The sequence below is a fragment of the Mauremys mutica genome, chromosome 20, assembly GCF_020497125.1.
Source record: "Mauremys mutica isolate MM-2020 ecotype Southern chromosome 20, ASM2049712v1, whole genome shotgun sequence".
Taxonomy (NCBI): domain Eukaryota; kingdom Metazoa; phylum Chordata; order Testudines; family Geoemydidae; genus Mauremys; species Mauremys mutica.
In genome coordinates this window covers 19,084,197-19,109,797 of record NC_059091.1, presented here as the reverse complement: position 1 = coordinate 19,109,797, position 25,601 = coordinate 19,084,197, and the positions used below count along the sequence as shown (strand labels likewise).

The 25,601-nt window shown below is 50.8% G+C and overlaps 1 pseudogene; it reads right to left on the bottom strand.

Annotated features, from left to right (window-relative positions):
- Positions 1-332: 332 nt before the first annotated feature.
- LOC123353811 lies at positions 333-20,395 on the bottom strand (annotated as a pseudogene).
- Positions 20,396-25,601: the final 5,206 nt, after the last annotated feature.

Here is a 25,601-nt window from a genome sequence, read left to right as displayed (position 1 = left end):
CTTCCAAATAGATCAACCTTCCCCTGAGGAAAAACACTGCACACACATGTGGGTTTGCCCATTGTGGCAGGGCAGGGGTGAAACCCCTTGACTGCCCTGCTAAAATGCTGGCTGAGCCCTCCCTTCGGGCAGAGGCTCAAAGCAGCCAGCAGGAAGCCCAGCTGCGGGACCTAACAAGGGCTGGCTCACCGCAATAGACTCAGTCAGGAGGCTAACCAGGGAGGGGACAGGAGGCGACAGCTCTGTCTCCTCACCACAGGACGGGAGCCTCAAGGGCCAAGAGACCCTGGAACAGGGTGGAAAGGGGATAAGTGTCGGGGGATAAAGGGGACTCACGGTGGCCCTGTAACATAAAGCACAAGGGTGAAACCCCAGGAGCAGGCGTGAGGACTCTTATTTTACCAGCCTCAGCACAGGGCGAGAAGGCGGAAACCTGTGCGGACCCTGTGACACCCACGTAAAGTCCGTTTCGGCTCAGTGAATTCCCCTTTCATGGTGGTTTGCTCTGTCCTGGGTGGATTGTGGTGACCAGTGGGGTGTGGTTCACCTGCCTTATTTCCTCCTCTGGCTGCTTTAGAACAACACATTCCCTCTGGCTAAAGACATTTCTTTGCTCTCCTGGTTGCCATTGGCCAGCGGAGTCTATGATGACGTGTGCTGAGGTCATTAGTCGGGGCCCCACTATATTGTCCTGCCAACCAAGACTTCATTCTCCAAAGCTTCCTCGTTCGAGTGCCTTCCTGAAGACAAGCGTAAACTCAGCTGTCCCTGCCTGAATGAGCGCCGGCAAAGCTGTTCTGAGCAGGCGCCCTTAAGGGTTAGATTCACAAACACAAGTTACCAGTGTAGAACTACAGATATTCCCAGCTCCCCAACTGGTGCAAATCGGCATCGGTCCAAAGGCGTCCACACACCCATTTACACCAACTGAGGGTCTGGCCTCATATTATGAACTGCCAGGAATGGAGTTGTGCCCCAAACTGTAGGGGTTGAATGCTATTATTATTTTTAATGTTTAATCTGAATTAAAACATTGGGATAGTAGTTAGTGGCGGCCAGTCCACAGTACGCAGAGGGTGATCTCTGAAAAAGACTTTTTATGTGCCTGGGGATGGACTGGGAATCCTCCATGGACATTTCTAGGAAGCTCTCCCGGAGGTTCTCTGCAATCCTGTGCAGGAGGTTTCTGGGAAGAGATGCCTTATTTTGTCCACCATGGTGGGACACTTTCCCACGCCGCTCCAGTGTTAACTCTTCTGGCGTCATTGCGGCACACAGCTCACTCACCATGGGTGCAGCAGCAGTGCGACTTTTGCAGTAGCCAGCAGTTCTGCTTATGTTGTGGCTTGTGGGGAAGTGCATTGGGGGCTGTTTCTTTTATGACTGTGACGGGTTGGATCACAGAACCCCCCTGGGAGCTGCCACCTGATGTGCCGAGACTACTTCTGCTCCTGCTTTCCCTGCCAGCTCAGGACTCCAGCACCCTGTGAGCCAGACACTCCCGTCTGCTCCAACACAGATCCAGGGTCTGAATTACCTGCCCCAAAGCTGCAGGTTTACCTGAAAGTAACTCACAGAAGTGTGCTTGTCTTTAGCATTCAGATGCCCAACTCCCAATGGGGTCTAAACCCAATAAAACTGTTTTACCTTGTGTGACAAAGTGGGGGGTTTTCTTGGGGTTTTCTGTGTTTTCATGCAGAGGGAGTGGGACTCGGTGTCCCCGGGTGCTACTGGAGGTGAGGGGAGAGGGAGTTTGTTGTTACAGAGGACCGGAGAGGGAAATTGGGACCCCAGCCGATGGCCTGGAGGATGGAGACCCCAGTAACTGGTGACCCGGAGACCCGGCTCAGGAGACACAGCCGGTTCTGGCCAGTGGGAGAACAATGGGCTGCGAAGAGAGGACCCCGGTGATCTAACCAGCTGGTTCCAGCCAGAGGAGGGCTGAGAGGAGAGGAGACCCAGGCCTTCCTGTTTATGATCCTGTTTACCTGGAGAGAAGACAATGGACAATGGCGGATGGACAGAGGCGGGGCTTCGGGCCAGGGATATTGGAGGCCCAGCTGGGAAGCGGGGGGGGGCGCTCTGGGCTGGAGAGGGGGAGCAGGCAGAGCCCACATGGATGCAGGGGGACTGGGATATGCTGTGCTGAGGGAGGCCAGGCCTGAGGCCCTGAGAGTTTCCTTGCTGTGTTCAACTCTCAATAAACCCTCCTGTTTTATGCTGGCCGAGAGTCACTCCGGTCTAGAGAACAGGGTTGCATCAACCCCTTCGGGGGTGAGGAGGCCTGGGGGGTCCAGAGCGTGTGGACTCCCTGAGGGGGCCCACGGCGAGAGACAGACGTGCTAAGGCTCAGAGAGGTGCGGCTCCAGGAGGTGGAGGGGCCTGACCCCGAGAGAGAGTGGACCCCCGAGAAGGGCTGTTGCACTGAAAGGGGCACCCCCCCACGGATCGCACGGGGCCACAACTGGGCATGATCTGTGAGTCCATGACACCCTGTATAAAGCTTATGCAGGGTAAACTCATAAATTGTTCGCCCTCTATAGCACTGATAGAGAGATATGCACAGCTGTTTGCTCTCCCAGGTATTAATACACACTCTGAGTTAATTAATAAGTAAAAAGTGATTTTATTAAATACAGAAAGTAGGATTTAAGTGGTTCCAAGTAGTATCAGACAGAACAAAGTAAGTCACCAAGCAAAATAAAATAAAATGTGCAAATCTATGTCTAATCAAACCGAATACAGATAAGATCCTCACCAGTTCCAGAATGCTCCCTTTTACAGACTAATCTCCTTTTAGCCTGGGTCCAGCAATCACTCACACCCCCTGTAGTTACTGTCCTGTGTTCCAGTTTCCTTCGAGTATCCTGGGGGTGGAGAGGCTCCTTCTTTAGCCAGCTGAAGACCCAATGGAGGGGTCTCTCTTGGGTTTAAATGGACTTTCCCTTGTGGGTGGAGATCCCCCTCCTCACTCCTATGCAAATCCAGCTCTGAGATGGAGTTCTGGAGTCACCTGGGCAAGTCACATGTCCATGCATGACTCACAGTCTTTACAGGCAGAAGCCATTGTCCACATGGTGTCTTGTATGCCTCCAGGAAGACTTCTTATGTGCATTGGAGACTTCCAAAATGCATTATTCCCCAAGTGCTTCCTGATCAGGTACTTAACCTTGCGAATTCCTTCCTAAAGAAACTGACCAAATGCCTCACAAAGCTTACTTAGAAACTAAGCAAGTATACCGCCAATATTCTTAACCTCAAGTAGAAAATGATATATGTGTAGAAATAGGATGAACAGTTATAGCAGACCATAACCTTTACAGAGATACGTTACATGGCACAGGCAGCACAAAACATATTCCAGTTATGTCATATTCCCGTAAAGCCTTATGGGAGGTACCGTCACAGTAGCGTGTGGGGAAGTGCATTGAGGGGTGTTTCTTTTATGAAAAGATTTAACCTTGCACCTTAAACAATGTCTGCACTGTCAACGCTACCCTTGTGCTTTGCATTCTTTGCAGCTGAAACCTTGTCCATGGGTTCATCCTCCACACCGGGACAGTGACTTTTCCAGATTAGAAGGTGGAAAAAAGGCTCGGGAGGACATGTTCAATGAGTTAATGCCTGGCTCCGAGAGTGACAAGCCCGAGCTCAGTGCATGGAGGATTGCAGTGTCAGGAGAACATGCACAGTGACCGTGAGGCTAGGAGAGTATGCAGGGAACGGGAGCATGACACGCAGGACGAGATGGTTCGGATTATGAGGGAGCAAACAGACATGTTGAGGCGTCTGGTTGAGGTTGAAGAAAGGCAGCTGGACACTAGAGTCCCGCTGCACCCTATGCTGAACCTGCTGCCCTTGTTGCCAAGTCCCACATCCTTCTCTCCCAGACTTCCTAGGATGGGGGCGGGAGGAGAGGGGAAGCTCCGGTATCCCTTGTACTCAACTCCAGGGGAGGGGACAAGGAACAGAAGGCCCCATTACCACAGCTTTGATTGTTATTGTGGTACAAATTGTAAGCAACCCGTCCTTGTTTCTCCCCCACCTCACAGTGTTATCAGCCCCTTAGCACCATTTTATCTTTACTTTTCTTTGCTGACTCTCATCAGTGTTTGTGAGACTAATACAAGTTAATGGCTTGAGGAGAAAAGGCTCTTTATTCGCTCAGCACACTGTGGTCAGCGGGGGTGTAGTTTATGGGGCGGGGGACATGCAATGAAGGTGGCAGCTTGGTAAGGAACAACACACATAAGTTTCACATCACTGTGGCTCATGGATGAAACTAGTTTTCAAAGCCTCACGGAGACACAGTGCACCTCGATATGCTCTTCTTATTGCCCTGGTGTCTGGCTGCTCAGAGTTGGCTGCCAGGCAATCTGCCTCCACCCCTCACCCCACCGGAAACTTTTCTCCCTTTGTTTCACAGATATTATGGAGCACACAGCAAGCAGCAACAACAATGGGAATAGTGCTTTCACTGAGATCTAAATTAGTTAGCAAACTACACCAGCGGGCTTTTAAACATCCAAAGGCACATTCCACCACCATTCTGCACTTGCTCAGCCTATGGTTAAACTGCTCCTTACAGCTGTCCAGGCTGCCTGTGTACAGCTTCATGAACCACGGGAGCAAGGCATAGGCTGGGTCTCCAAGGATAACCATTGGCATTTCAACGTCAACAATGGTTATTTTGCACTCTGGAAAGAAAGTTCCTTCTTGCGGCTTTCTGAAGAGACTGGAGTTCCTAAAGCTGCCGGCATCATGTACATTTCCTGACCATTCTACACTGATGTTGGTGAAATGGCCCTTGTGATCCACCAGCACCTGCAACACCATTGAGAAGTATCCCTTTCGGTTTATGTTCTCTTTGGCAAGGTGGTCTGGTGCCAAGATAGGGATATGTGTTCCATCTATCACCCCCACTTGTTTCCCAGGAACCTTAGGTAACATGGGGATACGGATAATGGCCTCCTTTGTAAAGGACACTGAGACCTTCTGAGGAGATGAGCGACAGAAGAGGTAGGTAGTCTTAGGGTGCAGGTCCAACACAGGCTGGTCTGGCCTCTCTCCTCAACAAGGGGTCAGCTGCTGCTCTGGAGGTGAAAGGTTCTTGGTATCTCCTCAACCTCCAGGCCTTGTGATGTCCTAGGGACGATCTCCCTTTGGGTTCCTCACCAGGACGTTGGTTAATCCTTCCCCTGAGAATCCACCCTTGAGATTGGAGACTGGCCACTTCCCAGGGCTTTGAGAGACGAGTCAGAGCTGCGGGACACCAGTGTGGTGCTGAGATGGGCCAGCTACTGCTCTCAGTTACCCGGGTGCAGGGCAGGAGTAACTCTACTGAATTCAATGGGGTTACACCTGATTTTTCTGTGGAATATTCCAGCTGCTGGGGGTGGTTCTAACAGGGCTTCCCACGCCCAGGAAAGACACTGCTCAGTATATTCTGGGGTAGGAGTTTGCTCATGGCTAAAGCTACGATTATGTCCCGGAGGTCACGGACATGAGGCCTTTCCCCTCCAATTAGCGTTGCCCCCCCAATAATCCCCACCCCAGAACTGGCCAGGGGGCGGGGAGCTTCCTAGTCTGATGGGGGAGGAAGGCCATGGGGCACCCCCCAGACGCCTCCGCTGGACCCTACCTGAAGAGGCCCCACTGCCCATGCCTGTCTCCTCCCCGAGGGGCTCAGCCGCAATGCCGATCATCTTGACGCGGTGGAAGGGGGTTGCATGTGGCGCGGCGGTGTGGACGGGGAAGGCCGTCTCCACCACCAAGCATCCCCGGCTGCCCTGCGGCTGGTAGTCGGGGACCCCCTGCAGTTGCCCAGCCCCGGCAGGAAGAGGGGGACCCCCCGGAGCTCTCAGTCGCTGTGGGAGGTGAGAAGGCCCTGCAGCAGCCCTATCCCCGGGGGCAGTGGGGGACCCTAGACCTCCCACTTGCCGCAGGTGGCAGGGAACTGGAGCTCCCTGCTGCTGCAGGCGGTGGAATTCCCCACAACTGCTCAGCTGCCGTGGGGAGCAGGGAACCTCAGAGCTCCCACTCACCCAAACAATTCATGTAAACAAATAGGATGAACACACTTAGCAGATTACAAGCTGTCTAAAGACACCATACAAGGGGTATTTAGCATAAAGCATATTCCAGTTATGTCATATTCATGAGCATATTTCCATAAAGCACATGGAGCACAACGTCACAGGGGGCTCCAGCCGGTTCGGTTTTGTATTGGAACTCCTAGGTATTGACCCCGGCCGTGGTTGCTGCCGACTCTGCCTGGCAGAAGGGTTACTCCTGGCAAGAAAAGCAGAAAAATTACAGTAGGTTCCAAGGCCACTGAGAGTGTAATGTGTGAACTGGTGGGTTGTCTCTGGGAGGCGACACACAAAGCCCCTGGATCCTGACCCATCGGGATAATGGAGCCAAGGGAAATTCTTCACGGTGCTGACTGCCCATTGGGGATGATCCATCTGCACTGACAAGGTTTCAGTCCCAGGGGACAATCTGATCTATTCAGATCATGACACTGCAAGAGCCAATGCCTGCCTAGTCCACAGTGAGTGACCCCTGGAGCTCCCAGGAGAGCCAAGGGAAGGGAACGCAGAGGTGCCAGGACAGGACATTCTGTTCTGGTGCCTAAGACATCTAGGATACCCCTCGATAGTGACCGACTCTCACTGACACTTGCAGTGACGTTCCCAGCTGGCTCATAACCAATCCTGCATCACTCAGGGGGCAAAGCACCTTTCCAGCAGTGATGAGACCCAGCTAGAGATGACTGTGTCACAGGCTGGTATTGGAGCAGAGCAGAGGACCTCTTACCGTCTTGGTGCTGGTGGTGGGGACAGCAGACATGGACAGATCGTATGTCTGAGATTTCGTGCTGAACATTCGGAATCCCTTGATCCATCTCCTGTACTCCTCTCTCACCTGGAGAGTGAGGGACACGGTCACTGCACTATGTAACTAACGCTGAGAAGATCAGACATGGCCACCGCGAGACCGGTGAAGGTGCTGGGTGGGCACTGATGGGCCGTGGGCGTTACCTGGCGATTGAGGAGACAGTGCACCAGGAAGATGAGGGCTCCCTGCAGGGTGTTGACGATGGTGAATAAATACGCCATGACCGTGGCTCCTGGGCCAACTTGGAGGAGACCCAGGCTCCATGTGCAGCCCAGAATGAAGAGCTGGGTGATGGCTTTAAAGGTCAGTAACCTGGATAAAGGCAGATGGAGAGATCCCGTTACAATAACCCTATGGAGAGCAATTGGGTCAGGAGGATCCGGGCAGAGTGGGGTGGAGCTACTGGCCCCTGCTTCCCTGTGTGGGACAGGGTTACTGTCAATGCAAACACACTGGGAATTCGTTCCCATGGATCCTAGATATGCTGTTCCCCTCCTGCAATCCCTCACACCGGTGCCAAGGACCCTCCAAACCAAGACATCTGACCCTCCAGGATTGTTATTTTGTTGCCCTCTCACCTGTGGTCTCTGAGGGTGGACACATCTGCATTGAGGGAGGAGAGTCTGTTTCTCAGGATCCACAGGGTCAGGGCAAAGAACGTTATATTTATCTGTGGGAAGAGTGGGAAATATTTCCCATAAAACATCCCATCTGGGGCCGGTGACTTCAGCTGAGGCAGAAAACGATCCCAGGGGACCGAGCCGAACACTGCAGAACCGGGGACTGCTCATTTTCGGTGGGAATTATCCCCTCCTCTGTAATATCCCCTGGCAGCTCTCGGTCCCTCCCCATGCGTGGAGCTGACAGCACAGCCAAGGCTGAGATGGATTAATGGGATCAGAGAGGCCAGATGCTGCTCAGAGTTCAATATGGAGCCTCTCCAGTGCAGTCAGGAGTTATTTTGGGTTTACACTGGTGTAACTGAGAGCAGGATCTGGCTCAGAGATTCCAGATCCTGCCTCTAGACTACTTCCTGCCACTTCCAGGCTGTAACAAATCCCCCTGCCCCTCCTCCCCAACTTCCCCAGGGGTAGGGAGGAATATGTAGGGACATTTGTTTCCCCCATACAAAAACCACTGCAGAGTGCAGCCCTCTCCCTTCCTCGTTCCTTGGGTCATTAACTCGACTAGACTAAACTCTTCTGTCTTCACTTGGCAAAACTCCTGCTGACGTCCCTGGGAGCTGGGCCCGAGTAACGGCTGTGGGCCTGGGGACACAGCACAGGGACTCATCCCGGGACTGACCACAGCAGATGAGCCAGGTGGGACCTAACTGGGTCTTTCCTTGTGTTTTATGGGCCACATTTCCCTCCCTGCTGCACTGAAATTAATGGGGTTGCAGAGGTGCAAGGAGAATGGGGCCCTGTGGTTCTGTGAGGTACCCACCAGGATTATGGCACAGACTGGACCCAGGAAGCTCCAACGAAAGCCTCTGTCCAGGCTGAGCCAGCAGCTACAGGGAGGGAGGAAGAAGAAGGTGAGTTTAATGGGATTACTGCCCTTTTTCAGCCCCGGGGCAGAGAGGGGGTGTCACAGGGCAGCTGGGTCTCAAAAGCGAGATGGATCTCAGCCTGCCTGTGACATGGCCGACTCTCTTGCGGGCACCAGGCAAACAGCCCTTCCCATGTACCTCAGCATCTCCTGCTTTCAGCCACCACTTCCTCTTCCACCTCCTCACATGACCCTTTCTGGTGGATGGGCGCAGTATTGATGGAGGGCCAGACATGCAGCGGAGGGACATTGGCCTAGCTGCACTGAAGGAAGTGGAGCTGCCCTTATTTACACCAGCTGAGGATCTCGCCTGGGGTGTCTAGAACACGCCACACCCTGTTTTAGTGGAGTCGCTCACTTTAGAGAGGGGATGCTCAGGGGTTTGCACACAGGAAGAAGGTGCATTTGTTTCCTACCCACCAGCCCCACAAACCCAGCCTGGGAGCTGGGAGTCAAGCTGGGATCTTTCTGGCTTGTTCTTCCGCATCATCGGTGGGGTGAGGAGTCTGACAGGGGGCAACTCAACTACAGCGCTGGGGCAGCTTCGTGTCCCTGGGGATGGGAAGGGTCCCAGGGGGACATTCAGCTCCCAGGCAGGGCGAGCCGGGAAATCTAGGTTCAAGTCAGACCTGGGGTGAGCCGCACAAGCACATGGAAGCCACATCCCAGCTCCCCTTAGGGACAGGGTGACCAGACGAGATGAAGAAAATATTGGGACATGTGGGGGAGGAGGGTCCACCGGTGGACCAAAAAAAAAAGCCGAGTGCTGCCGGCGGAGCAAAATATCAGGACAAATTGCATCCTGATCAAAGATCAGTTGAAATGGGGGACAACCACCCAAATATCGGGATGTCTGGTCACCCTACTTAGGGATGGGCGCTGCACGTACTGTGTGGAAGTTCCGTAGCTGTCAGGATTCACCGCTGCAGAAATAGCCACCACCAGGGCTGGGAATCCGAAGCCGAACGGGTACATGAATCTCTCCTTGAACCGGCTGGCGCTGGTGTAATTCACGACCTGCAGGTTCCTGACGGTGAGGAAGAGGTGCAGCCCCTCCAGGAACATCCAGCTGAAGCAGGCCAGGAAGAGGTAGTGTAGGAGGCCAGCAATGACAGCACACGCCACCTGGGGGAGACAGAGAGCCCAGGGACACTGCGGTGGGGAAGGGAAATGCTGAGTATGGGGAGACCTGCCGGGGGGTCACACCGGGATTCCTGCTAGCACAGCTCTCCAGGTACAGCGCTCCGTGACCCAGAGACGGCAGGTTCCTCGGTCTATGGAGGGTCCTGCGGGTGCACATTGCTGATGCAGGAAGGGAGTAGAGATTAGTGGTTAGAGCAGGGGAGCAGGGCTCAGGGGATCCAGGTTCTGTTCCCAGCCCTGCCACAGAGTCCCTGGGTGACCATGGGCAAGTCACGTAGGAGAGGAATTGAGGCACAGGGAGACTGTGACATAGGGATAGAACTGGCTGAACTCCAGGGGTTGGGGACACTCAGAGCACTGTGCCCAGTGTGAAGGGGCTTAATGGGATGGAAACATCCCCCCAGGAATCCCTCCTGTGTCCTGCACAGCCCAGAATCCAGGGAGCACAAGGGGTTCAAAGCCACACACCCCAGCCCTACGCGTGGAGGAACAGGGCAGAGGAGAATCAGGCCGTACCTGACTGCCGGGGCGGGTCACCGTGGTGAGGAAGAGCAGGTCAGCCAGGAAGAGGCAGAGGCAGAGCTGCAGGTGGAGGGAGGTGCTGACGTTGTGGATGGAGCGGCACAGGAGGAAGGTGAGGATGGCCAGGAAGAGGCACAGCAGGGAGAGGGTCAGTCCCACGTAGGTGATGATGGTCAGTGGGGAACTCTCCTGTAACACAGCAAAGGGAGAATCACCAGGGACCCCAGCCCAGCCCCCTCGGCTCCGACTCAGCCTTTTCCCCAGCAAAGCCTCCAGTCGCTCCAGGGAGAGCTTTGCCCACGGCTGAGGGCAGAGCTCAGGGTCCTGCCCTGCGATCCGAGTCTCACGGTGAGATACCGTCACTGCGGTGGGAGCCATTAGGACGGCGAAGCTGGAGAGATGGTCACAGCTGCAGGTGGTGTGAGTGCTGTTCGTGTGCACGGCGGTGCAGCCGTCCGGAGACCAGCTGCCGCTCTCGGCCACCACTTTCCAGTAGACGCAGAGAGCCTCTTCCTCCTCTTTTTTGGCCTGGAAACACAACAGAATCATCCTCATCCTCACGGGACCACAGAATGTCGGTTCTGCTATCACATGTCTATAGCAAACCCGAGGTGAGCTACAGCTCCACGGCTCTCCCCACGCAACCCCCAGTGCCCACTGGGGCCATCCTGGTGACAGCGGAGAGAGAACACAGATCCTGCTGCTGCAAAAGCCCAGGCCCTGCTATTGGAGTGAAAGGATAATAAATCCTTCCTAGCCGTTAGCACAATAAGGAATGTGGCACAGGGCTGAGCAGTTCTGACAGCATCCAGCAGAGGGCAGTGCTGTGTGCACACATACACATAGGCACCCTAACCACTTCATTACCGTAACAAAGAGTTTCATGCTGATTCCCTGAACCCCACTATCTATAGAAAGCGGCTTTCCAGTTATCCCAGCTCAGGGATGAGCTAGGCGGAGCTGTTACCCTAGAGCACTTTGCACAGCCCTGTGTCGTGGTGCGACCCCCAGTAACCTCCTCCAGTAACACAGCCCCAAGGTGTCAGGAATAAGGAGGCCTCCTCCAGTGATTTCCCTACACCCCCCCTGAATTTTCCCACCCACCCCCCAGTTTTGTGAGCTAGTTACATACCAATTTAGTGATTGTTTGGAAATCTGAATTTAAACTGAAACATTAATACACACTTTAAAAGCTTATACAGTGTATGATAAATATGTGTATCTGAAAAAGTATAATAGATTTGAAAAGTATGAACATAGACTAGCTTCCTTATACAGCTGTTTTTTATGATGTCAGTGCATTCATTTCGGTGATGTTGGCCAACCTAATAATTTCAAATGATGATTTGTAAGCGAAGTCTAAATGAGTTCTCCCTGACAGCTAGTGATGAGCTGGGGGCTAAGGCTTCAGGGCCAGATTATATTTACATTCACACCTAATCTACCTAGGTATCCAGCAAACAGAGCTGTGTTGTCCAAGTGATAGATTTTGGCTGGGGTTGGGTTACAAACCACTTGAATGTGGGGGGAAGGGGGGATGAAATGTTGTTCTTATTGTATGAGTAAAGGGCAGTAGAACTGTACTTAGCCTGTGATGATTTGAAGGCATCAAGAGAGAGGGTGGGGACCTGTCCCTCTCCACTGTTTAAAGACAGAGCTGATTAGGCTCCATAGATAGTCTTTTGTTCTGTTAAGTGACCACTGCAGCCGAAATCACTGACAATCAGGTCTAAGTGCTTAGTCCTGTTGTGGGGACAGTGTTCCTGTGGGGACAGTGTTTTTGTGTAAGAGACGGCCCAGACTGCACTAGCAGCAAGGTTCCCGCACTGAGAGCTCAGCTGAAATCACTGAGAGCTGGTGGAACCTCAAGAGACCAACTTGCAGAGGTCACAGTGGTAGGTGACAGCAGAAGGTGACTGTGCAGGGCCATTGGCAACAGAGCAGTGGAGTGAACGGTGGCACAACAAACAGCCATGGCCAGAGCAAACTGTGCCTTTTTGTCCCCCACCTGGGAGGTGAACTCACGTGAAAGCACCTCTGAATTCTGAGTCTCCACTGATCAAGGACAACACCGGTGAGTGGGGTGCGGTGGAGGGAAAAGTGAGGGGCATGTTAAATAAACATTTGTTTGTTGGACTATATTTTAGTGACTTGGCTCCAGAATGCTAGATGTGTGACTGGGAATGGAAACTTATATAAATATGTTTCCCAGTAGGCCAAGATTTTTAAAATGCAGTATTTGCCAAGGTTGTTATCTCATATTGTTGCTATTTTGGGAGGTCATTATGTTGGGGAGTTTCTGTACTAAACATTTTTATTATAATTAATTTTTACATAAGAATGGTCATACTGGGTCAGAACCATGGTCCATATAGCCCAGTACCCTGTCTTACAACAGTGGTTAAGGCCAGGTGCTTCAGAGGAAATGAACAGAACAGGGAATCATCAAGTGATCCATCCCCTGTTGCCCATTCCCAGCCTCTGGCAAACAGGCTAGGGACACTCAGAGCATGGCGTTGCATCCCTCTCATCCTGGCTAATAGCCACAGATGGACCTGGTCTCCAGGAATTTATCTGGTTCTTTTTAAAATCCTGTTATAGTTTTGGTCTTTACAGCATCCCCTGGCAAAGAGTTCCCTGGGTTGACTTTATATTGTGTGAAGAAACACTTCCTTTTGTTTTTTTTAAATCTGCTGCCTATTAATTTCATTGGGTGACTGCTAGTTCTTGTGTTATGTGAAGGATTAAATAAAATTTCCTTATTCACTTTCTTCGCACCAGTCAAGATTTTGTAGACCTCTATCATATCCCCATTAATCATCTCTTTTCGAAGCTGAAAATTCCCAGTCACTTTAATCTCTCCTCCTGTTTCATACCCCTCATCATTTTAGTTGCCCATCTCTGTACCTTTTCCAATTCCAATATATATATTTTTAGGATGGGTGACCAGATCTACACACACTATTCAAGGTGTACACGTACCATGGATTTATATAGAGGCAATATGATATTTTCTGTCTTATTATCTATCCCTTTCTTAATGATTCCCAACATTGTTTGCTTTTGTGACTGTTGCTGCACATGGAGTGGATGTTTTCAGAGATCTATCCACAATGACTCCAAGATCTCTTCCTTGAGTGTTAACAGCTAATTCAGATGCCATCATTTTGTATATACAGTTGAGATTGTTTTCCAATGTGCATTACTTTGCATTTATCAACATTGAATTTAATTTGCCATTTTGTTGCCCAGTCACCCAGTTTTGTGAGATCCCTTTGTAGCTCTTCGCAGTCTGCCTGGGATTCAACTATCTTGAATAGTTTTGTATCATCTGCAAATTTTGCCACCTCACTGTTTACCCATTTTTCCAGATGAATATGTTGAATAGGACTGGTCCCAGTACTGACCCCTCAAGGATACCACTATTTATCTCTCTCCATTCTGAAAACTGATAATTTATTCCTACCCTTTGTTTCCCATCTTTTAACCAGTTACTGATCCATGAGGGGACTTTCCTCTTACCCCATGATGGCTTACTTTTCAAAAGTCAATTTAAATTAAATACTTTTTTTTTAAATGTATTTTTTTTAGAAATCTAGATCTGTTATGTGTTTTGGTATAACTTGCATTATTCTTATGTTAAATTTGCATAATCCTAACAAAACATTTACTTTATTCATATCTCTTTTATATATCTCATTGGTCCTGACACCCCCCTGTAAATTTGAACACCCCCCCCCCCAATTTCAATTCCTGGGGAAACCACTGGCCTCCTCTTCTCAGGACCATCGGGAGCCAGAAAGGCAGCATGGTCCAAATGCCCGGCAGGGGATGGTGCCTTCTATATACCCTTCTGGAGCCCCAGATATGGAGCAAAGCGAGGGGATCTCCCTCCACGCACCTGTCTGTGGCGCAGGGTGAAGTTTGCGGGTCTGGAGAGGTGAACGGGGCTTCCGTCTCCGAGTTGAGGTGACTCTTCTCCAGCTTCCCACCAGCCGGTAGATTTCCCTCGCTGAGACGTCTCGCACTGATGATGGAGTTCAGGGTGGAGTAGGAAATGAAAGCAGCAGCCCCCAAACCTGCTGGGAGAGGAGAAAATCCCTCGTTAGGGAGCTGGGGACACAATGGCAAAGAATGAGCCGGCCGGGTGCCCAGGGGTCACAGTGAGTCTGTGGCAGATCTGGGAATGGAAGCCAGGATCCTAGGAATGGAACTGGACTGTGCTATCTCCTCCCTTGGAGCTGTCAGGAACGTGTCCAGCAGGAAACGTCCAGCTGCAGGATGCAGAGATGAAGATTCAGTTTTTCTCAGTGGGACCAGGAGAGGAGCTGGCCAGGGATGAGGTTCCCCTGGTGCTGGAGGATTCAGGGCCCTGAATATGGCAGCTGAGGGTACATGATACCCTGGTCCCCCACATCTCCATTTGGGGGTCTAGCTAGACTAGGGCATCCCTGCCCTTTCCATTCCCTGGGCCCACTTCATACCAGAGACCCTCTCATGAGCCGTCTCCCCCCTGTGCCCCCAACTCCTCACTGCTGGGAGCTCAAGCTGTGGGATAACGGGCTTAGTCAATAGGTCAATTAAGTGATACACTGGTAATTAGTACAATGGGTCAATGATAGGATATTGTTAGCCTTTTTCCAGAGGGTATGGCTGGAGAGTCTTGCCCGCATGCTCGGGGTTCAGCTGATCGCCATATTTGGGGTCGGGAAGGAATTTTCCTCCAGGGTATATTGGCAGTGGCCCTGGAGGTTTTTCGCCTTCCTCCGAAGCATGGGGCAGGGGTCGCTTGCTTAAGGAGTGGGTGGATCGGCTTATGTGGCCTGCATCTTGCAGGAGGTCAGACTAGATGATCATAATGGTCCCTTCTGATCTTGAATTCTATGATTCAATGATTCTATGATTCTATGACAGGCAGGAACGAAGGTGTCAGCTCCATGGCCACAGCCTAAGAACCACTGGCTCAGCCACCAAGGAGCACTCCAGGCTAGAGACAGAGGCCAGGGCCCGGCCTGGGGATCCATGGGGAGGGAGGGAGGAACGGGGGAGCCCAGACTGGGGTTCGGTGCCCGGGAACAGCTCTGTGCCGTGGTTTGGGCCCTGGGTGTCTCCATCCCCAGGATGGTACCTTGTGTGGCTGCCCCGGTGACTGTAGCACAGTGCACGTCCATCGTCTCCTCGTGAGCTCTCAGCGTGAAGACCTCGCTGTGCTGGCTGCAGTTCCCTGTGATGAGCTGCGTCTGGATAGCTGTGGGGGGTGGGGCTGAGGATTGACAGAGCCCCTCGCTGTGAAACCACTTCCCTGGGAATCTGTCCATTCTGGGCCAGATCCACCCCCCTCCCACTCCACTTGGCTCTTCCACACTGTGGGAGGGGCAAGTTTGGAGCCCCCCCAAGTAACACTGAACACCCCCCGTATCTCCTCCCCCCATTCCGGCTCCGTCTTCCTGGGAATGCTGCTCTCTGGGGAGTAGTGGGGGTGGGGGGAGGCGCCTGGCTCAGCGTGGCAGCCCCTAGTGGTGAAATGCCAAATATTACATTTAAACCCCTCTCAGGCTTTGCTGTTGCTCCTGGGGGCACTGGCGGGGCTGGGTTATATTTCCTGGTGCAGGGGCCGTGCTGTTCTGTGTCTGTACTGAACACAGGCTCACATCACAATGGTATATAGGCTCTAACTTCCAGTGGATTTGGGGCACAGTGTGTAACCCCGTATCTCACGGCAGCCAGCAGGTGGCGCTGAGAGCCACACGTCCCCCCTCACCCAGAGACTCTGTCGTCACGTTCTGTGTTGTCCTCTCCGGAGACCGGAGCGCAGTGGCCAGCGCGGCCAGTTCCACGCTCTGCAGCAGGACCGTCACGGCCGACCCCACCTCCCACTTGTCTCCACTGTCCCAGAGGGAGGTGCTGTTCAGGAGGGCGTTGAAACGGAGAGTCACGTTCTGGGGACAGGAAAGGAAAAGCCCTGGGAGAGAGGAGTCCGGGGGTTCAGGTGCCACGTCCCATGTGTACTTCCCAGGGGGCATTGGGCATCCCAGCCTCTCCCAGTTCAGGGGGCTGCAGTGCTCTCAGAGGGGGAGCCCTTTACAAAGGGGGTCCACTGAGGCTGGCTCGGGACCCCACTGGGACCTGAAGCCAACTGGGGCTAGAACCCTTTGTCCTTCCTTCTTCACTCCTGCTCCCCCATCCCTCCATTACAGATGCCAGGGAACAACATTGTCACAAGCTCACGGCTTCCTAGGCTGTCTCTATGCTGCATCCGGCAGCTGCTTGTAAATGTCTGGCAGGGCAGGGATAGAGCCCAGATCCTGCTGCCTGAAAAACTCAGGTCACTGACTGATGAGCTGAGGGAGAATCCCCATTAACTGTTAGCAGTATAGCACCTCTGATGAACAACAACAGTTCTGAACACTAGAGGGCGCACGTGGGTGGACAAACACAAACGTGCCCTCACACCACTAGAGCGCATGTGCCCGCAGACACAGACAAACACCACTAGAGAGTGCACTGCCCCCCCCCCGCCCCTCCCCACAGCAGTGGAGGGCACAGATCTTTTCTGAAGAGTATCTACATGTCTCCCTCCCCCGCAACCCAGTGAGACTCCTAACCTGGCACAGCAGCACGCAGGGCTCTGGGGCACACACAGGGGCACTAGCCTGCAGGGCACATTCCAGGGACGGAGCCTCTCACCTCCAGTGATAACGCCGTACTCCCATCTCCAAACGTGGACATCAAAATTTCTAAGGTTGAATTAAAGAAAGAGCAAAAACTGCTGCTTCTGCTGCTCCGCTTTCCCTGCAGAGAGACCCAGGGCAGAGGGTGAGTTCTGCAGGCGCTGAAGGGCGACCAACATTGGTATTTGCCTTATGCAGGGGCCTGATCCCGACACCCCTCATTGAGTGAATAAACCTTTTATATCAGGACATATACAATGGTGCTGTTGCCACAGCGAGAGGTTCATGTGAAGAAAGGGAACAGTTTCTAGTAATAGCTGGAATATATCAAGGCTTGGGACTAAGCCCCTTTTTGTTCACATGGGTGCTGGGTGCATTGACAGAAAGCGGCCAGAGAGTGGCCCCCTGGCACCTGCCTTTTGCAGATGATGTCGTGCTCATGGGGGAGAGGAAAGAGGAAGTGAAGGAAGATGCAGAGAGACATGAAGGTGCATATAGGAAGAAATGGCATGAAAATCAGCAGAAGAAATCACAGTACATGATCTGTAGATTCAATGCTCTCCTGCAGGAAGACAATGGGGGTGTAAGTCTGGGGACCAGCCACTAGCAAAGCTACAGAAGTTTTAGAAGGTTTGATATCGATTTGCAAACACCTAGAAGATGATAAAGTGATAAGTAACAGTCAGCATGGATTGTCAAGAACAAATCCTGTCAAATCAACCTGACAGCTTTCTTTGGCAGAGTAACAAGCCTGGGATGGGGGGAAGCAGTAGATGTGGTATATCTTGACTTTAGTGAGGCTTTTGACACTGTCTCACGTGACCTCATAAACAAACTAAGGAAATACAACCTATATGGAGCCACTCTAAGGTAGGTGCATAACTAGTTGGAAAACCGTTCCAAGCGAGTAGTTATCAGTGGTTCACAGTCAAGCTGGAAAGGAATATCGAGTGGGGTCTGGTTCTGTTCAATATCTTCATCAATGATTTAGATCATGGCATACAGAGAACACTTATAAGTTTGTGGATGATACCAAGCCGGGAGGGGTTGCAAGTGCTTTGGAGAATAGGATTAAAGTTCAAAATGATCTGGACAAACTAGAGAAATGGTCTGAAGTAAATAATATGAAATTCAACAAGGACAAACGCCAAGTTCTCCATTTAGGAAAGAACAATCAGTTGCCCACATACCAAATGGGAACTGACTGCCTAGGAAGGAGCACTGTGGAAAGGGATCTATGGGTCATAGTGGACCACAAGCTAAATATGAGTCAACAGTGTAAAGCTGTTGCAAAAAAAGCGAATCTTATTCTGGGATGTATTAGCAGGAATGTTGTAAGCAAGACACAGGAAGTAATTCTTCCGCTCTACTACGCTCTGATTAGGCCTCAACTGGAGTACTGTGTCCAGTTCTAGCGCCACATTTCAGGAAGGATGTGGACAAGTTGGAGAAAGTCCAGAGAAGAGTGAAAACAATGATTAACGGTCAAGAAAACATGACCTGTGAGGGAAGATTGAAAAAAATTGGGTTTGTTTAGTCTGGAAAACAGAAAATTGAGAAGGGGCATGATACAGTTTTCAAATAGATAAAGGGTTGTTACAAGGAGGAGGGAGAAGAATTGTTCTCCTTAACCTCTGACGATAGGACAAGAAGCAATGGGCTTAAGATGCAGCAAGGGCAGTTTAAATTGGACATTAGGAAAAGCTTCCTGTCAGGATAGTGAAGAACTGGAATAAATTGCCTAGGGAGGTTGTGGAATCTCCATCATTGGAGATTTTTAAGAGCAGGTTGGACAAACACCTGTCAGGGATGGTCTAGATCAGGGGTAGGCAAAGTTTTTGGCCCGAGGGCCACTTCGAGGTTGCAAAACAGTATGGAGGGCCAGGTAGGGAAGGCTGTGCCTCCCCAAACAGCCTGGTCCCTGCCCCCTCCCACTTCCTGCCCCCTGACTGCCCTCCTCAGAACCCCTGACTCATCCAACCCCCCCTGCTCCTTGATCACCACCCCCGGGACCCCACCCCCTATCCAACCCCCCCACTCCTTGTCCCCTGACTGCCCCCTCCTGGGACCCCCATCCCTAACTGCCCCTCCAGGACCCCACCCCCTATCCCACTCCCCCTTCTCCCTGTCGTCCCTCCCAGGATCTCCCCAAACCTCTGCCCCATCCAACTGCCCCCATCCCCTGACTGCCCCCCCTGCACCTTATCCATCCCCCCATCACCATACCCCCTTACCATGCCACTCAGAGCGGCAGGACAGGTTTATTGGAAAGCCTGAGAGGTGAGCGGGCGCAAACTGTGCTACCCGCGCGGCAGCGCCACTGCAGGGAAGGGGGCACAGCAGGGGAGGGGCTGGGGGTGAGCCTCCCCAGCCAGGAGCTCAAGGGCTGGGCAGGTCGGTCACCGTAGTTTGCCCACCTTTGGTCTAGATAATACTTAGCCCTGCCATGAGTGCAGGGGACTGGACGAGGTGGCCTCTCGAGGTACCTTCCGTTCCTACAATTCTATGATAGTACAAGAAAAAGATGAACTCAACAAAAAAACTTATAAGCAGACTGGGAAAGGCCTGGAGTAAAGGGAGAGAAGGGAGGGAGTCAGGGGCGGCTCTAGGCATTTTGCCGCCCCAAGCACGGCAGGCAGGCTGCCTTCAGCGGCTTGCCTGCGGAAGGTCCGCTGGTCCCGCGGCTTCGGTCTGCTGAAGCCACGAGACCAGCGGACCCTCCGCAGGCACGCCACCGAAGGCAGCCTGCCTGCCGCCCTCGCGGCGACCGGCAGAGCGCCCCCAGTGGCCTGCTGCCCCAAGCACGCGCTTGGCATGCTGGGGCCTGGAGCCGCCCCTGGAAGGAGTGTTCTGCGATAGGCGAACGCCTGTCAAGCAGAAAAGTAAGATCTAGAGGACATTGGTCAGGCCTGCACTTTTGTATGACTCTGAAAGCCGGGACTGAGGAAGAGCCAGGAGCTATTCTTGAAGACAGAGGAAGTGAAAATGTTAAGATGGATGCTTGGAGTTACAAGGACGGACCATGTTCGAAATGAGCGAACTGGGGAAGAGTGAAAGTAGGATGAATGATAGAAAAGCTGAGGGAACCAGGCTCAGATGGTGTGGGTGTGTGAAAAGGTCAGAAAACAAACAGGAAACAAGGTGCTAAACTTAGCTGCAGAAGATAAGAGGATTGGGAGACTCCAGACTAGATGGGTGACTGTCATGCAAAAGGATGTGATGAGCTATGGAGTTTCTGAGGAACTGCTTCAAGACAAACTGGAATGGAGAAGGACTTGAATAGCTGATCGCATGTAGATGGGACCAGCCGAGAAGGATGAGGAGGATCGAGTCCCAGGGATGAAAGGAACAAACACAGAATTGCCCTGATCTTGGATGGGGTTTACAGGGGTCACCGTAATTCCAAAAGCAAAGGTTTGGGTCTGGGAATTTCCATATTGGTGGTAAAAAAAAACAGAGCAAAATCCCCAACAAATGAATGATGGGGTCAAACATACCTGCAGAGAGAAATTTCTGCACATCTCGTTGATTCCCTTGAACTCAGCGCTGGAGTTAATGCTGGTGACTTGGAGCTCTGGGAAGAGAGGAGCAGACGTTAGAGCTTTCATATCAGATTTTCATATCAACTCACTCCTGCCTAGGGCAGGGCCGGCTCTAGGTTTTTTGCCGCTCCAAGCAACAAAATTTTTGGCTGCCCCCACCCCCAGCCCTGGGCTCCCACCCGCACCCCCTTGTGGCCTCAGCCCTGGGCTCTCCTCCGCCTCACCTGCACCCCTTGCCGCCCCGGCTCTGGGCCAAAGCCTTCTACTCCTTGGGCATACTTGTTCCCCATTCTAGGGGTATTTTCACGGACATGTCCGGTTTTTGGGGTTTTAAATAGCCGTCTGGGAGGAATTTGTAAAACTCTCAAAAGGTCCGGGATTTCCCTCCCAATGCAGTGGGAGGGAGTGGATAAGGGGCAGGGCTACCCCCATCTCTTTTTTCAATGTTAAAATATGGTATCCCTACTGTTCACAGTGCCACCCCGCTCTAGCAGTGACCTCTCCATTCACAGCAAGCTGCAGCAGAAGGTCTCAGCTACCTCACTCCCTCCCCCTCCCTTTCCTCTTGATAGCGGCCAAGGGAAACCTGGGAAATGTAGTTCTTTCCCTGCTCCAGGGCTGGCTCTATAGGCAGGGTACTAACTAAAGAACTAGAGCTCCCAGGGCCTCCGATTGGTTCTCAGCTCCCAGGCTGGATCCCTGCCGCCCCTGCAAATGTGCTGCCCCAAGCACATGCTTGCTTTGCGGCTGTCTAGAGCCAGCCCTGGCAGTGGCCTATCAGTCACCACCCCTTAGGACAGATGGGTGGCAACCTTTCTTGACAAAATAGGGGCAGCTCTATAGAAGAAAGCTAAGCTCTCCCCAATATTTATTCATAACGCTTCTGCATTTCACAGAAATCCTTGTGGCTAAAATCTTCCCTGGACATCAGCAAACAAGTCAGTCAGCGGGGAGAGTCCAGAGCGCTCACGGATCCTTCCCTTGGGCCGAGTTCCAGCAGCTCTTTCTCAGGCTCCCCTTCTCTCTCTTTCCCGTGACAGCGTTTTGCTATTTCCCGCTACGCCCCTTCCCCTCCGTCATTATTTGCATAAAGGCAGCACCCAGAGCGCTGCACCCACACGGCCATAAAGAGCTTCCAGTCTAAACGGACGAGAGAAAACTGAGGCAGGGAATTGCCCAAGGAGACCCAGCAGTAACAGAGCTGGGACTAGAGTCCCAGTCTCACACCCGACCCACTAGACCTGTCTCTTTCAGCTTCCTTCCTCAATAGGAGAGCAAGAATGTGTCTCCCCTGCCTCACCATGCAGATTTTACCCTCTGCTCCCCCTCATTGAGAGGAGCTTTGTGTCCCCTGGCTCACGCCCAGGAGTGCATCAGGGCTGGAACAAAACCCTTGTTCCTTTAGCAGAAAACTCAACTTTTGCTCCATTGTTAAACCTCTTGGAAGGCAACGGGCCTACGCCATGCCTGTGAGGGGGCCTGTATGTGCCGACCTCTTGATGATGATGTTGTGACTCAGAACAAGGAGAGAGCAAGTTTGTCCTGGTCTAGTGGCTGGTTCCCATAAGTTGATAACAGCCTGCTACAATGACTAGCTAATGGAGTTACCCCCTTAGCTGCAGCAGCCAAGATGTGTGTTTTCAGCAGACAGGTCCTGGGTTTAATTCCTGCTGATGACCCAAGCTGGTTCCTTTGTGATACCAGCTCCTTCCCCAGCCTTAGCAGCTTCTGAGAGTTCGGTTAATGGGGTTCCAGAAACTAAAGGGCTTTTTGAGCCCAAGCTGTATTAAAGGTTGATCCAACAACCGGTCTGTGATGACCGGGAGAACCGTATGGTGACTTGCCTGCCTGGTGCGAAGGTTGCGGATCTCTCGAGGCATCTAGATAGACTTATGTGTAGTGCTGGCGAGGAGCCGGTGGTCGTGGTACATGTAGGTACCAATGACATAGGGAAGGGTAGGAGAGATGTCCTGGAAGCCAAATTTAGGCTGCTAGGGAAGAGACTGAAATCCAGGACCTCTATGGTGGCATTTTCAGAAATGCTCCCAGTTCCACGCGCAGGGCCAGGTAGGCAGGCAGAGCTTCAGAGTCTCAATGCGTGGATGAGACGATGGTGTAGAGAGGAGGGGTTCACTTTCATTAGGAACTGGGGAAACTTCTGGGATGGGAGGAGCCTATACAGGAGAGATGGGCTCCACCTAAACCAAAGTGGAACCAGACTGATGGCACTAAACATTAAAAAGGTTGTAGAGCAGTTTTTAAACTAGGAGATGGGAGAAAGCCGACTGCTGCAGAGGAGCGTGTGGATCGGACACAGACTTCTCTTAGGGGAGAGTCTGATGATAGAGAATCTCCAGGTTATAGTCAGGAGCAGAGGAATGAGAAGTATAATGTAAGGGCCGGATCAGATGATAAACAGTCACATAAAAAAGAATCTGGCACATCAGAAAAAGGCAGGCTAATAAACAGGGACAAGTTTTTAAAGTGCTTGTACACAAATGCCAGAAGTCTAAATAATAAGATGGGTGAACTAGAGTGCCTTGTGATAAAGGAGGATATAGATATAATAGGCATCACAGAAACCTGGTGGACTGAGAGCAATCAATGGGACACAATCATTCCGGGGTACAAAATATATCGGAAGGACAGAACAGGCCGTGCAGGGGGAGGGGTGGCACTATATGTTAAAGAAAGTGTAGATTCAAATGAAGTAAAAATCTTAAGCGAATCCACAGGTTCCATAGAGTCTCTATGGATAGAAATTTCATGCTCTAGTAAAAATATAACAGTAGGGATCTATTATCGACCACCAGACCAGGACAGTAATAGTGATGATGAAATGCTAAGGGAAATTAGAGAGGCTATCAAAATTAAGAACCCAATAATAGTGGGGGATTTCAATTATCCCCATATTGACTGGGAACATTTCACTTCAGGACGAAATGCAGAGATAAAATTTCTCGATACTTTAAATGACTGCTTCATGGAGCAGCTGGTACGGGAACCCACAAGGGGAGAGGCGACTCTAGATTTAATCCTGAGCGGAGTGCAGGAGCTGGTCCAAGAGGCAACTATAGCAGGACCGCTTGGAAATAGTGACCATAATACAATAGCATTCAACATCCCTGTGGTGGGAAGAACATCTCAACTGCCCAACACTGTGGCATTTAATTTCAAAAGGGGGAACTATACAAAAATGAGGGGGTTAGTTAGACAAAAGTTAAAAGGTACAGTGACTAAAGTGAAATCCCTGCAAGCTGCATGGGCCCTTTTTAAAGACACCATAATAGAGGCCCAACTTCAATGTATACCCCAAATTAAGAAAAACAGTAAAAGAATTAAAAAAGAGCCACCGTGGCTTAACAACCATGTAAAAGAAGCAGTGAGAGATAAAAAGACTTCCTTTAAAAAGTGGAAGTCAAATCCTAGTGAGGCAAATAGAAAGGAGCACAAACACTGCCAACTTAAGTGCAAGAGTGTAATAAGAAAAGCCAAAGAGGAGTTTGAAGAACGGCTAGCCAAAAACTCCAAAGGTAATAACAAAATGTTTTTAAGTACATCAGAAGCAGGAAGCCTGTTAAACAACCAGTAGGGCCCCTTGACGATGAAAATTCAAAAGGAGCGCTTAAAGATGATAAAGTCATTGCGGAGAAACTAAATGGATTCTTTGCTTCAGTCTTCACGGCTGAGGATGTTAGGGAGATTCCCAAACCTGAGCTGGCTTTTGTAGGTGACATATCTGAGGAACTGTCACAGATTGAAGTATCACTAGAGGAGGTTTTGGAATTAATTGATAAACTCAACATTAACAAGTCACCGGGACCAGATGGCATTCACCCAAGAGTTCTGAAAGAACTCAAATGTGAAGTTGCGGAACTATTAACTAAGGTTTGTAACCTGTCCTTTAACTCTGCTTCGGTACCCAATGACTGGAAGTTAGCTAATGTAACGCCAATATTTAAAAAGGGCTCTAGGGGTGATCCCGGCAATTACAGACCGGTAAGTCTAACGTCGGTACCGGGCAAATTAGTTGAAACAATAGTAAAGAATAAAATTGTCAGACACATAGAAAAACATAAACTCTTGAGCAATAGTCAACATGGTTTCTGTAAAGGGAAATCGTGTCTTACTAATCTATTAGAGTTCTTTGAAGGGGTCAACAAACATGTGGACAAGGGGGATCCGGTGGACATAGTGTACTTAGATTTCCAGAAAGCCTTTGACAAGGTCCCTCATCAAAGGCTCTTACGTAAATTAAGCTGTCATGGGATAAAAGGAAAGGTCCTTTCATGGATTGAGAACTGGTTAAAGGACAGGGAACAAAGGGTAGGAATTAATGGTAAATTCTCAGAATGGAGAGGGGTAACTAGTGGTGTTCCCCAAGGGTCAGTCCTAGGACCAATCCTATTCAATTTATTCATAAATGATCTGGAGAAAGGGGTAAACAGTGAGGTGGCAAAGTTTGCAGATGATACTAAACTGCTCAAGATAGTTAAGACCAAAGCAGATTGTGAAGAACTTCAAAAAGATCTCACAAAACTAAGTGATTGGGCAACAAAATGGCAAATGAAATTTAATGTGGATAAATGTAAAGTAATGCACATTGGAAAAAATAACCCCAACTATACATACAACATGATGGGGGCTAATTTAGCTACAACGAGTCAGGAAAAAGATCTTGGAGTTATCATGGATAGTTCTCTGAAGATGTCCACACAGTGTGCAGAGGCGGTCAAAAAAGCAAACAGGATGTTAGGAATCATTAAAAAGGGGATAGAGAATAAGACTGAGAATATATTATTGCCCTTATATAAATCCATGGTACGCCCACATCTCGAATACTGTGTACAGATGTGGTCTCCTCACCTCAAAAAAGATATTCTAGCACTAGAAAAGGTTCAGAAAAGAGCAACTAAAATGATTAGGGGTTTAGAGAGGGTCCCATATGAGGAAAGATTAAAGAGGCTAGGACTCTTCAGTTTGGAAAAGAGAAGACTAAGGGGGGACATGATAGAGGTATATAAAATCATGAGTGATGTTGAGAAAGTGGATAAGGAAAAGTTATTTACTTATTCCCATAATACAAGAACTAGGGGTCACCAAATGAAATTAATAGGCAGCAGGTTTAAAACAAATAAAAGGAAGTTCTTCTTCACGCAGCGCACAGTCAACTTGTGGAACTCCTTACCTGAGGAGGTTGTGAAGGCTAGGACTATAACAACGTTTAAAAGGGGACTGGACAAATTCACGGTGGCTAAGTCCATAAATGGCT